The 14,804-nt window shown below is 37.1% G+C and overlaps 1 pseudogene; it reads left to right on the top strand.

The window, feature by feature from the left end:
• Positions 1-9,917: 9,917 nt before the first annotated feature.
• LOC115520017 lies at positions 9,918-14,002 on the top strand (annotated as a pseudogene).
• Positions 14,003-14,804: the final 802 nt, after the last annotated feature.

Raw genomic sequence — 14,804 nt, 5'->3', positions numbered from 1 at the left:
TCTTCCTTCTCTCCCCAGGGATTTACATCTAGTGAATGAGCAGTGTATTAGTTTCCCAGAGCCATTGTAACAAATGAGCACGCACTGGATGGCTTAAAATAAGAGAAATTTATCCTTTCACCATTGTGGAGGCTAGAAGTCTGAATTCAATGTGGCAGCAGGGCCACTCTCCCTTCTAAGACTCTAGGGAAGAATCCTTTCTTGCTTCCAGTAGTTTTCTGAAAGTTGACAGCAATCCTTGGCATTCCTTGGCTTCTAGATATACCACTCTAATCTCTGCTTCTATCTTTAAATATCTTTCTCCCCTCTGTTTCTGTGTCTCTGTGTCCTAATTTCCTAAATCCCATCATATTGGGTTTAGGGCCTGTCTTAATTCATTGTGGCCTCATCTTAACTTGATTACATCTACAAAGATCTTGTTTCCAAATAAGGCCACATTCAGAGGTTCCTGGATGAACATGAATGTTGGGGAAAAACTTTTCAACCCAGTATAAGCAGTTTCACCCTAAATGTTCACAATCCAAATGGTCTCGTTATACCTGTTTTCTCCACAAAATGGCAATAACTTCCCACACTCCCTTAGAAGGATACTTCTAGCAGTTATAAGATGATTTATGCTCATAAAGGAGATTCCCCAAAAAGGCTGAGAGGTAAGGAGGCAACTAGAGTACAAAATTTAAGGAGGTACTCATTGTCTGTGTCATGTAGATTATAGGGTTGTGCTTACATGAGCCTTAAATTTTGGGTATAGATCTCTTCTTGCCTCACCCAAGTCCCAACACTATTCCCCAAGGCAACACAAAGAATATACCCATGAAAATGGCAGGTGGGGTGAGCAACTTTCGTGGTATCTTTGTCAACGAAAAGAGAAAAAAGTCTATAGTTTTCATTTGTGGCATGTCACCCTGAGACATAATGATAACAAATGATGGGTGATTCCTCTGTGTAAGCACTGAGCTAAGGTCTTTTTATATAATTTATTCCTCAGAACCCTAAGAATGTAATAATATTTTCCCCATTTTATAGATGTAGAAGCATAACTTCAATTCTCTTTCATTTCCTAACACTTTGACTGCCATAGTACCTGACACAGCAGGTGTTCAAAAAATGTTTGAAAAAGAAATCCTGGAATATTTTGAAGAGATTTGTTTATTTGACAACTAATCATAGTGGTTCTTTTTGTATTCATCTGCTTAGGCTGCCATAACAAAATACCTTAGACTAAGTGGCTTAAAGAAACTTATCTTGTCATAGTTGTGGAGGCTGGGAATTCCAAGATTAAGGTGTTAGCTGATTCAGTTTCTGGTGAGAGCTCTCTTCTTGGTTTGCAAATGGTCACCTTCTTACTATGTACTCGTATGGTCTTTCTTTGGTAAGTGGAGAGAGAGAGAGAGCACATGCGAGGTCTCTGGTGTTTCTTCTTATAAAGGCACTAATCCTATTGGGTCAAGGCCCTACCTTTGTGATTTCATCTAACTTTAATTATTTCCTTTCTCCGAATACAGCTGTACTGGGGTTAGGGCTTCAACATATGAATTTTGTGGGAACACAAACACTGAGTCTGTAATACTTTATGTCAGATATTGTTATGGACACTAGCATGTAGAGATGAGTGAGGCATCATCCTATTCTTAAGGAACTTAGAGTCTATTGGAGCAGTTCCCAACTTGAGGATGTGGAACAGGGAAGGAACATTGGAATTACCTATGAAGCTTCTCCCAAACTAACTGGAGGTCATTCTAGGAATCACAAGATTTCTCATCTTAAAGCTTGCTTACCCTGAGAAGTACATCACTTCCTAATCCCCAAGTGACCTGCCTAAGCCATGAAAATGCTATTATGCAAATCTCCCTCCTTGTCCAATAATTGAGTTGTGCTTAAGTGCTGTGTAACAACCTCGAATTGTGCTATTTCCTTAATAAAAAAAAGGAGATGTATTTTGGAACATTTTTCCTCTGAAATCCCTCTGCATTAATTAGACTTAATTGTGTAAAGTGATTTTATGATTAATTAAAAATCTAATAAATTATTAATATTCTAATAATGAGGACTCACTAGCATAAAATATTTAGGATTCCATTTTTTTCCATAATTTATTTGATATAATTTGATTATATTTGATATATTTTATTTGATATAATTTATTGTCAAGTTGGTTTCCATGCAACACCCAGTGCTCATCCCAACAGGTGCCCTCCTCATGCCCATCACCCACTCTCCCCTCTCCCCCATCCCCATCAACCCTCAGTTTGTTCTCGGTATTTAAGAGTCTCTTTGGTTTGCCTCCTTCTCTCTCTGTAACTTTTTTTTCCCCTTCCCCTTCACCCTGGTCTGCTGTTAAGTTTCTCAGGATCTACATATAAGTGAAAACACATGCTATCTGTCTTTCTCTGCCTGACTTATTTCACTTAGCATAATACTCTCCAGCTCCATCCACGTTGCTACAAATGGCCATATTTCATTCTTTCTCCTTGCCAAGTAGTATTCCATTGTATATATAAACCACATCTTCTTTATCCATTCATTATTTGATGGACATTTAGGCTCTTTCCATAATTTGGCTATTGTTGAAAGTGCTGTTATAAACACTGGGGTACAAGTGCCCCTATGCATCAGCACTCCTGTATCCCTTGGGTAAATTCCTAGCAGTGCTATTGCTGAGTCATAGGATAGATCTATTTTTAATTTTTTGAGGAATCTCCACACTGTTTTCCAGAGCAGCTGCACCAGTTTGCATTCCCACCAACAGTGCAAGAGGTTTCCTGTTTCTCCACATCCTCTCCAGCATCTATAGTCTCCTGATTTGTTCATTTTAGCCACTCTGACTGGCATGAGGTGATATCTCAATGTGGTTTTGATTTGTATTTCCCTGATGAGGAGTGACGTTGAGCATCTTTTCATGTGCCTGTTGGCCATCTGGATGTCTTCTTTAGAGAAGTGTCTATTCATGTTTTCTGCCCATTTCTTCACTGGGTTATTTGTTTTTCGGGTGTGGAGTTTGGTGAGTTCTTTATAGATATTGGATACTAACCCTTTGTCCTATATGTCATTTACAAATATCTTTTCCCATTCTGTCGGTTGCCTTTTAGTTTTGTTGATTGTTTCCTTTGCAGTGCAGAAGCTTTTTATCTTCATGAGGTCCCAATAGTTCATTTTTGCTTTTAATTCCCTTGCCTTTGGAGATGTGTCAAGTAAGAAATTGCTACGGCTGAGGTCAGAGAGGTTTTTTTCCTGCTTTCTCTTGTAGGGTTTTGATGGTTTCCTGTCTCACATTCAGGTCCTTCATCCATTTTGAGTTTATTTTTGTGAATGGTGTAAGAAAGTGGTCTAGTTTCATTCTTCTGCCTGTTGCTGTCCAGTATTCCCAGCACCATTTGTTAAAGAGACTGTCTTGTTTCCATTGGATATTCTTTCCTGCTTTGTCAAAGATTAGTTGGCCATACATTTGTGGGTCCAATTCTGGAGTCTCTATTCTATTCCATTGGTCTATGTGTCTGTTTTTGTGCCAATAGCATGCTGTCTTGATGATTACAGCTTTGCAGTAGAGGCCAAAGTCTGGGATTGTGATGCCTCCCACTTTGGTTTTCTTCTTCAATATTACTTTGGCTATTCCAGGTTTTTTGTTGTTCCATACAAACACCACTTCTATTATTTATTACAAAATCTGATGAAAATATACCTGTAAGGAACTCCACACTTAAAAAAATTTTTTTTAACTTTTATTTATTTTTGAGAGAGAGACAGAGACAAAGTGCAAGTGGGGGAGGGGCAGAGAGAGAGGGGCACACAGAATCCAAAGCAGGCTCCAGGCTCTGAGCTGTCAGCACAGAGCCCTATGTGGGGCTCGAACTCATGAACTGTGAGATCATGACCTGAGGTGAAGTCGGACGCTTAACTGACTGAATCACTCAGGCACCTCCAATGAACTCCACACTTTGATCATGGTTTCATTTTATTCTATATCCCTGGCTCACTATTTTGGAAAGGAACTAGTAAGTTTGTTATATTGAATACGTCACAGAGAGCGAGGAAGTGGGACTTATTTCACGTGTTTAAGAATCTTTCTCTTCATATCTAGCAGGAATTGGAGGGAATGAATGACCTTCCTGTGTTCTCATTTAGCTTCCTAGAATATCAAATGATTCCTTAGATTATAAGTTTCATACACTACAATATGTCAGCATCTAACACAATGCCTTAACACAGAGAAGATGCTAAAAAATATTTGTTGAATGAGCGAATAAATAGCAAATCTGCTATTTAGCCCTCTTCTTTCTCTATGAAATTGGCTGTTCTATCAGTAAGAGATATAGAAATTGTTCAATGACTTCAGAAAAGGGCCTAAAAATATGATTCCTTTCATTATATGGGGAGATTTGAAATGTGTGTTAATAAACATGTATACACATATTATAAATATATGTATATGTTGATGCATATAAAATATATACAAAATGTATTATATTGAAATTTAAATTTCTTCATTTAGAATTAATCTTTTATGATGCTACAGATACGTATCTGTTAACAACAAAGTTCTAGAATGCTGTCCCAGAATATTTTCCCACAAAAATAACTCCCTAGCTACTGGACAGAACTGAAATGTTTTAGTAGAAAATAGTATGCAAATACAGAAGAACACTGACTTTTCTTTTTTTGGGGAGGTTGGGAGGGTAGAGAATATAATTAGTTTGTATGTTAATACACTGCCAACTTGCAAGGAATAAACAACTTTGTTTGCTTCCAAAATGTGCTTTTATTACTTAGCAGATTCAACCTGTATTTAATCAGACTGCTAAATATTTCTTCTTGTAATGGTGTTAGAAAGATAATAATGTCCTTAAGGAGTTTTCCTCAGGCAGTAAGTATTTGCAAGAAAACATATATACTTATAACATGCTTTTTAATAATTGGACAGGATTTTCCCAGCATTCACCCCCTAGGTCCTAGAAATATTTTAAGTAGAACCACAAGATTGACTTTACCTTAGTCTTAACATCTATTGATAAGAAGTCATGCTAGAAACTAGAAAGGCAAAAATTGTTTTGTTGCCAATCAGTGATGTTTCAATTTAAACTTAAGTTGTTTGGTACATAAAGTGCCTCAGTTACTACTAGTGATTGATGGGGGTTGTTCTTCAAGTGCTAAACTGTAAAACTATTTTATATAGCTGAAAGATATGGTAATTTTTTTCTCACTGATTCAGAAAAAAAAGTAGTTTAAAAAATAAACTCTGAACTTGAAGAGTTATTTCTGTGGAAATGAAGAAAACAACTTAGGATATTAAGTATTAAAAAATTCACACTCTGAATCTCGAAGCAATTGTAAAAATGTATTCATATTCCTAGGTGGTACATTTTCTTTCTTTCTCTCTCTCCCTTTTATTTATTTATATTTTATAATGAGATGCACCAAGTTTATTTGGGTTAAGTAAAATTCCCCACTTTCAAATGTATGCTGGAAGGGAGCTTGTCTTCTATGTTAATGTTAAAAAGGCTAGCAAAGCAATTTTGTGTTTTGAGAGACTTTTCAGCTTCACTGTGACTGTATAAAGAATGAGAGGAAGATGATGTGTGATTTGACTAGGATTGCTGTTGCTTGCTGGGAGAGCAGTAGCGATCATTCTTCTTGATAAAACTGGACAGAATTAAATCTTGCTTCCTGTCCTCCCACCCCCTGTTCTGGTATTCCTAAGGTCCAATGCAGAACTCAGGGAAAGCACTGGAACTACTTCAGTCTCCAGTATTATGTGCCTTAGAAGAGCTGTGTCCTTAAAGACTTGTTTTGGAGGAAGCATTGAGGGGTTTCCAGTGCTGAAATCTCTTGTGAAAATGCGAACACTTTAGATAGTTTAGATAGTTAGATAGTATCTAACTATCTAACTCTTTTGAGCACAGGCCCTAGTTAGAGCCAAAACAGCAAGGAAGTGTTGCTTTCCTTTCCCATTAACACTTATTGAGTGCCCATCATGCATCAGTTGTGGTGGGATGTGATGGGAAGTGCAATTGCTAAGGCTTAGTCTCTTCTTCCAAGGAAGGGTGGGGCAGGAATTTACCTGTGAATATGTGAAAAGCAGGAATAAGACAAAAGGGAGAGTTGGGGCTTGAGGCAGTTGAGGATACCTGCCAAATCCTTCAAATTCAGTTGTTTACCAATATTGTGGTGGCCAAACAGATTAATCCGTGGCATGATTTTTGACCCCTGGGCTGGCTATTTGGTTGTCTATCTACTTTACTATAAAACTTAATAGTATCTCCAGGTGTTTCTCTCCTTAAATATCTCTGAAGCTCTCCAGGAGAGTATATAGTGTTCATGAACCATTTCCTACCATTCTCCCATGCTGCTTCCTGCTGGGGGAGCAGAAACTGATGCCCTCCTTGAGGACAGCCACCATATTGACCACTCTTTCTGAGACCTCCATGCCACCATTAGTGGATCTAGAAATCTACCACCGATGGCTCTGCATTCCTTCCTGCCATGAACATTAGCTGATTTGTCCCGGCAACAGTAGCTTCATGAGTGGTAAAATCTCTTTCAATTCAGAGCCACTCACCCTGTGGCCCATAAAGTACACTCGTATTACCAAAATTAATTGTGCTAATAGTAATTGAATTTTCAATGTTATATGTGGGGAGAACCAGAAGTCTCAACTCACCCATAGCTTTGATAAAGAGACGTACTCATGCTTCCAAACTACTTCTATCTTGTATGCTGTGTTCCCTCTCAGAGGTCTTATTGCTCTTCGTTAGAATCTGCCTTGGGCCAGACCCTTGCCAGTTCATTGACTTATTTTAATACCTTTGCATGTCAGCAGAGAAAGGTCTTGGACTCAGATTCATTACTCTTTTTTCTAATAAGTCTTATTTGTTATGTTTTCATTTGTTTTCACAAATAATTACAAAGAAGGCAGGCTGCTAATCTGGCAGCATCGAAAGATGAAATGAATGCACCTGGGTTTATTGGGAAAGGTATGCTAGAATTCAATGGGTAAGTAGAGTTTAAGCCCTGGCCCCGTTCGTAATGCCATGTGACACTAGTCACTGAAAAAAGATTTAATAGAAGTTAGCAAGAGGCTAGGAAAAAGCAGTCAGCAAGAAGTGGTGTGGCCAGGGAAGGAAAGATCTGTGACAGAGGTAATGAATTGTGATGGATACAGACAATGGACTGGAGAAACATCTCTTTTGCATGGTGATTATATGTCATGAGGAAAGTGATGGCATTTGGGAATGGGAGCAGTGTCATCAGAAATTAGAGATAAAAAAAGATGAAAAAAATAAAAAGAAATTAAAAAAAGAGAAAAATTAGAGAATATCACTGACAGAAAAATTAGGAGGACTCCTGAGTTTGATTCCCTTCCTTGTTTTTACCCAAAGCCAGTAATATATATGAGCATTTTGAAACTATTCCCCAAAGTATTTTTAATGATTATAATTCATAATTAGTTCAACTTTAATATCAGTTCTTTTTTTTTTTTTTTAATTTTTTTTTCCACGTTTTTTTTTTTATTTATTTTTGGGACAGAGAGAGACAGAGCATGAATGGGGGAGGGGCAGAGAGAGAGGGAGACACAGAATCGGAAACAGGCTCCAGGCTCTGAGCCATCAGCCCAGAGCCTGACGCGGGGCTCGAACTCACGGACCGCGAGATCGTGACCTGGCCGAAGTCGGACGCCTAACCGACTGCGCCACCCAGGCGCCCCTAATATCAGTTCTAAAGAAATGACAGTTTTCTTGTGCTTTACAAAAACTATGTTATTATTAATTAACTACTTTTGAATATATTAGGTTTATTCTGGAGTGATGTTAGAAATTCTCCCACCCCCCCCAGCATTTTCTTCTATAAGTATCCAATGTGTGCGTCTTGGGTCTTTAGAATTTTAACCTTTTAATAGGGGTTAATAGCAGAGACGTTAATTACATTACATTATGGAACAAAGGGATTGAACATGATTCCATTACTACTTCCACACATAGTAGAATGGTGAACAACAGAACTTACCCTTATTTTGCAGATAGAGAAGGAGGAGGCATAGAGTATTAGCAGAACAAGGTATCCAAAAACATGATTGTGGACAACTGGTGGCTGCTAGCATGATCACTACTACCAGGGGAGGGACCACAGGACCACAGACTATAACAATAGGAAATTCAGTATTCCCTGAGATGATTTATCTCAGTCCAGGCTGGCAGCCCTGGGAGAACAAGCCCCAAGAAGGGGAACTAGGGATGTGGGGATCAGAACTACAGTCCTGAGGAGAGGGGATGAGAGCAAGGCACTAGGGGATCCTTGAAGGATACTAAAAGAGATTTAAGTATACAGAATAAAGTAGGAAGGATAGGGTCAGGGCTTGAAAGAACCATGAACTGAATTCACCTGTAACATTCTCCATATGTTCTAGACGGCATCATCATCAAGTACAGGGATTTGGAGCTCGTTCCAATTCATGAACCTTGGGGGATTCCATTTTGCTTGACTGGAATTACTCCATATTCACTGGTACATGACAATGAGCACCCTCAGACTTAAAACTGACAGCACATTCTCCAGTGTCTCTTCTCTTCTCTCACCATGTGATTGTGTAGCTGTTCTAAAAAAGAGACTGATTAATATACTAGTAAGTATTATTTGAATCTAAGACTATGCTAAATACAGCATACCTATTGCCTCATTTAATTCTTAAATCTTAAAACTACATATTAGGAAATTGAAATAGAGGAATTGGGATTTGGGTCATCTTTCTTGAAAGCTCTTAACCAGGGTGCCTGGGTGGCTCATTCGGTTGAGCGTCCGACTTCGGCTCAGGTCATGATCTCGCGGTCCATGAGTTCGAGCCCTGCGTCGGGCTCTGTGCTGACAGCTTAGAGCCTGGAGCCTGTTTCGGATTCTGTGTCTCCTTCTCTCTCTGACCCTCCCCCGTTCATGTTCTGTCTCTCTCTGTCTCAAAAATAAATAAATGTTAAAAAAAAAGAAAGCTCTTAACACTTGACGTTTTTATATATAAAAATGCTGTGTGCACCACACTCCCCCCCACCCCACAAAGTGGAGCAAACAGTTTCTTACCCTACCTCCTTTCCAATTATTCAGTTAACAAAGTGTTTGACATTGACATTTTTGAGACTTCCTTTCATGTTGATTATAACGTATTAGTAATTTACAAGAGGAAGTTCCCTAGTATAGCTGTGCTTTTGGACATCTCCTGTGGGAGATGATACAACATCATATATAATTATATAGCCCTCAGCTTCCCATAGATCTTGGTTTAAATCAAGTTTTTCATTATATCAGATGTGTATCCTCAGGAAAGCCACTCATCTTCTCTGAGCCATTTTCCTCATCTGTAAAATAGGGATAATAAATAAAATAGAGTTATTTTGAAGATTAAATGAGATCATGTGTATAAGGAGGCATGGTTTCTGCTTCATGCAGTCTTGAGCCTGGTAGGGGTGGGTAAACAGGCAAACTGATAAAACCAAAACAAAGATGAAAACTACCCATAATAAATGTATTAACAAATTATAATGTATTGTGAAAAAAATAATTTTATTTGAGACATAAAGGGTGCAAGGTATATGATTTAAATTGTGCTTATACTTTATCTTAAATACAATGGGAAGTTCTTGAAGGCTTTTAAGAAAAAGTGACATAATGGGATTTTCACTTTAAATAAAAAATTTTTTTAATGTTTATTTATTTTTCAGAGACACAGAGAGACAGAGCATGAGCAGGGGAAGGGTAGAGAGAGAGGGAGACACAGAATCCGAAGCAGGCTCCAGGCTTTGAGCTGTCAGCACAGAGCCCGCTATGGGGCTTGAACTCATGGACTGCAAGATTATGACCTGAGCCAAAGTCAGAGCTCAACCAACCAATCCAGCCAGGTGCCCTGCAATTTTCACTTTCAATTGGTCATTTGGGCTGCCATGTGGAGAATGAATGGAGGAGGGAGGAGGGCAAAAAAGGGCAAATGCTGGGAGGCCAGGTAAGCAATCAGAATGAAAAGAGAAATGTAAGTAATTTAAGTAATATTTTGAAAGTCAAGTTAACCAGATTTTATAGTGGACTAAATATAGGAGTCAAGGAAAAGGGGTAAGGTATCAAGGACAATTCTCAGATTTTTCTGGCTTTAGCAGTATAGAGATTGAGAAATTGAGAGAGGAAGCAGATTTGGTGTTAAAGAAGGATGATCAAGAGATCAATTTTGGAAAGGCTAAATTTTAGAAACATCTGAGATATTTGAGCAGATGTATAAGCTAGGGAAGAGGTTATCACGTTTAAGGTTTGTACTGGGCATTACATTCAGGAAGCACCAAAATTTGTATGGTTTCATAGCCATAGGAAAGGGTGAGATCACTGAAGGAGTGTGTAGAGAAGGGGGTAAAAAAATTAGCCCTAAAGATACCCAATATTGAAAGGTAGAGGGGCTATTAAAAGAATAGAAAGATCTTAGGAGTGACAAAAATAGAAAGAAAATGAAGATTTACTGTCTGTATGGCACAATTTTATACTGCAATAGAATATTTAATTTTCTACTTCTTCTTACCTAGTTGTATTATTTTTCTAATGAGATGAACATTTTTAGGTAAAGATTGTGATTCTTCCTCCTCTGAGTGCTTTATATTGCAAGGGCCCAAGAAATATTTTTGATTGATTTGAGAAGAGATGATAAAATAAAGATTCTAACTTACATCAGAACACTGAAAGTGATCTTACCTTACATATCAAATACTTATAGTCTTTAATGGACCATTAGGAAGACTTTAACTCATCTCTTTGCATAAGCGAGAAGGAAACTTTTCATAGCAAAACCATTTTATTACTTGTCTACTTAAATCAGATATCTTATTTGTTAGTCGATTAGGGCCATTCAATTGCAATAAAGACTCTAAATCAGAGGTTGACAAAATAGGCAAGTATCTGATTATGTTTCTGGACTTATTCAATGGCTAATCAAAACTATAATCTTTACTTGATTACATGTAAGAGGGGGTAACACTTCAGTTTTCTATCAGTTAATCATGAAACCAAAAAAATCTGTTAAAATACTTCATAGCCTTTATACCACCTGCCCACAGGTACACTAATTACTGGAAGGCAAAAAAGAAGAGTAGGAAGAAAGATTATTTCTAAGAGGATTTTAGCTTTGACACTTATTTAAATTATGGCTGCATGATTGTCGAGACAGATCCACAGAATAAATGAAAGCATTTTAGTGGAAGATGACACTTAAATTTAAAAGTAAGAAGTATAGGTGGTTGTGTTTATCATCTGACTATGGTGACACTCTCACCTCTGATTTTCCATCTATTTAATCTGGGGAACTGGACATTTATGGGATGAGCCTTCTAATCAAACAAAACCAATACCAAAATCACAGCCCCCCAAAACAAAAACACAAAAATCTTGTTCTTTGGGTAACATGTATTGTATTGCTCTGCATTGATTCATATAAATTTTAAGGTGTGTGTGGTCTCCCTTAGATTCCTAACATTAATGAAAAAGTAGTCAACATGGGCACCTGGGTGGCTCAGTTGGTTGAGCATCTGACTTTGGCTCAGGTCATGATCTCATGGTTTGTGAGTTCGAGCCCTGCGGCGGGCTCTGTGCTGGCAGCTCGGAGCCTGGAGCCTGCTTCGGATTCTGTGTCACCTTCTGTCTCTGCCCCAACCCAGCTTGTGCTCTGTCTCTCTATATCAAAAATAAATAAATGTGAAAAAAAAAAAAACTAAAAAAAAGTAGTCAACAAATAATATTGTGTTTCTTAATATTTATTAGTATTTTAATAGAAAGCAAAAAATGTCCTACAATCCCATTTTCTAAGTAATTATAGTAGACATGGAAAAATAAGGAGGAATATATGAATACTAGCAGAAAATGGAAACAATATGAAAAAGTATAAAGTGAAATTAAGAGCCCAAATCCACCCTTCCTTATTGAAGGTTTTTGAATAGTGCATGCATAGCTTCCAAAAAGCATATATGTGTATATTGATTCTTTCATTCATTCAACAGATACTTATTGAAGATTTATTATATAAGTGTTAATATATGGTTAATATATACATAAGTATAATGTATATACACATGTCATTCAATGTGTTATATATGACACACATATATGTGTATATATGTATTAATATACAGTATATACATATATGTACACATAATACATTACATCTATAAGATAGGTGTATGTGCCTTCATACACATATATGTACCCTAGTATAACCAGAAGTGACTAAAAATGATTTTCAGTTATTTAGATTATCTGCATACTGGAGATTTTTCTAGGGAGACAGCTTGCATAATTTTTTCTCTATTTTATTTGTATTCAGTCTTATCATTTTACTTTTTTATTATTTTTCTTTCTCCAAATTTTTATATAAGTTCCAGTTAGTTAACATACAGTGTAATGTTAGCTTCAGGTGTAGAATTTAGTGATTCATCACTTACATACATATATTTTTCTTATCTTTCTTCTTTTTTTTCCCGTCTTTCCTTCTTTCATTTCTACATTTCCAAATGATACATGATATAGTAGACATTATTGTCTTCTAATTAATTTACAGAATATGCCTCTACTTTCTCATTTTAAATATAATTTTTAAAGATATTTGTTATAATATTAAGGATATCATAGGGTCCTGGAGCCAGAATACCTAAGCATAACTTCCTAGATGATGACCTTGAGCAAGTTTTTCTGAGTCTTTGTGGCTCAGTTTCCTTGTCTGCAAAATAGAGGTAACAATAGTGCTGATTCGAAGGGTTGTTGTGAAGATTAAGTGAGCATTCTCCCCCAAACTCCTCAGGGAGGGGTCCATATGGCGTCGTTTTGCATTCCTGTCAACTTAAAGGGAAACTTTCACAGTGTCCAGAGTCCTTGATGTCCTGCAAATGAAGGAGGTGTATGTCCTCAAATTCCTTGCAGCAGGAACCCACTTAGGTGGCACAGTACATCTACAAAGTGATGTAGATACAAAGTGATGGTATCTACATCATAAACCTGGGAGAAGCTTCTGCTGGCAGCTCGTACTATTGTTGCCACTGAAAACCCAGCTGTTGTCAGTGTCATAACATCCAGGATTACTGGCCAGTGAGCTGTGCTGAAATTTGCTGCTGCTACTGCAGTCATTGCTGTTTCTGGGGGCTTCACTCCTGAAAGCTTCACTAACCAAATCCAGGCAACCTTCTGAAAACCAAGACTTCTGGTGGTTACCGATCCCAGGGCTGACCACCAGGCATTCACAGAGGCATCTTATGTTAACCTACTTGCCATTATTCTGTGTAACACATTCTTTCCTCTGCACTATATGGACATTGCCATCCCTTTCAACAATAAGGGACTTCACTCTGTGGGCCTGATGAGGTGGATGCTGGCCCAGGAAGTTCTGTGCATGTGTGGCACCATTTCCCGTCATGTGTGATCTCTATTTCTACAGAGATCCTGAAGAGATTGAAAAGGAAGAACAGGCCACTGCTGAAAAGCCTGTGACCAACGAGGAATTTCAGTGTGAAAGGACTGCTCCAGCTCCTAAATTTACTGCTACTCAACCCATAAGTTGCAGAGTGGTCTCCGATTAAAGGTGCGGTTCCCGACTAAAGACTGCTCTTCAGCTCCCACTACTTAGGCCACATAGATAGGACCAGTGAGTGGTCTTAAGCTGCTTTTTCACGAAAGCAAACAAGATGGAAATAAAGTTTACAAAAAATAACCAGTTAAAAAAAAAACAACGAAATGAGTACGTGTAAAGTGACTAGAACAGAGACTAAGGGCTCAATACACCAATACATGTTAGCTATTGCTATTTTCCTTCTAATCTTCACTTGCTAAAGATCTTTTTTGTTGCTGTTTTAAAATATGTAATATGGGTTCAAATTTGTTAATTGCTCTTGAGTCTTTGCTTCCTTTTTGCCTGCTCTGCTTTTTTGCCTTTGGAAAAAAATCTGCCTTAAAAGAGTCAGTTTTCCTACTTATAAAATCATCTAATTACCACTTTGCCTAAAATAAAACCCTCTTGAAAGTTTTTACATTCATTTGGTAGCTCCTAATTTCTGCCATATTTTAAACTATATGCAGTCTTCGAAATTAATGTACCTAAATATTTACTATGACAAATAGCTGTAAGAAATAAAAAATAATCAAATTTACAGCATTTTGTGCTGAGACTGTTTTGTATTTCTTCGGTAAGCCTTCTTATTTTTGTCCATTTTCATGACTTAAAAACTCTTTTTCCTGAACAATATTTCATTAATGCAGCATATTTCTAATATTAACTCCTTATTAGGTGAAATATTTCATATAAAATATATAATTTCCAAGGTGGTTATGTTATATAATTTATTATGATATAGCTCTGACAAAATAATAGACAAAATGGAGCATTATAACTCTCTTTGAAGCACTAGTGCAATTTAGTGTAAAAGTCTGGGCATATATACTCTCTGTAAATTACTGCATATTATAATCCAGTATTATTTTATGAATTAGAGATCTTTTCCAAAATCTGAGTTTAATGAAACTATAATTCATTTCTCACGTCTTTGGTAATATCTTTGATTAATGTCAATTCCTCACTAAACAGAAGCTAGTATTTGGTTGATTTATAAGCATTTAATAAATACACCAGACATACAAAACATAGAAAGTTAGCATTAATTTATAAAGACTAATCACGAAGATAGAATATGAAATAGCTTTTACAAAACTGTCAGATTTGATAAGTACTTGTTACTAGAAACCAATCTTTGGGGTGAGATTTCTTGAATAACTGATAAAAATTGTTTTCAATATTCAATAAAATATTAGAATGT

The sequence above is a fragment of the Lynx canadensis genome, chromosome C1, assembly GCF_007474595.2.
Source record: "Lynx canadensis isolate LIC74 chromosome C1, mLynCan4.pri.v2, whole genome shotgun sequence".
Lineage (NCBI taxonomy): Eukaryota > Metazoa > Chordata > Mammalia > Carnivora > Felidae > Lynx > Lynx canadensis.
The sequence above is the reverse complement of the archived record's forward strand: the minus strand, read 5'-3'. Positions and strand labels throughout refer to the sequence as shown.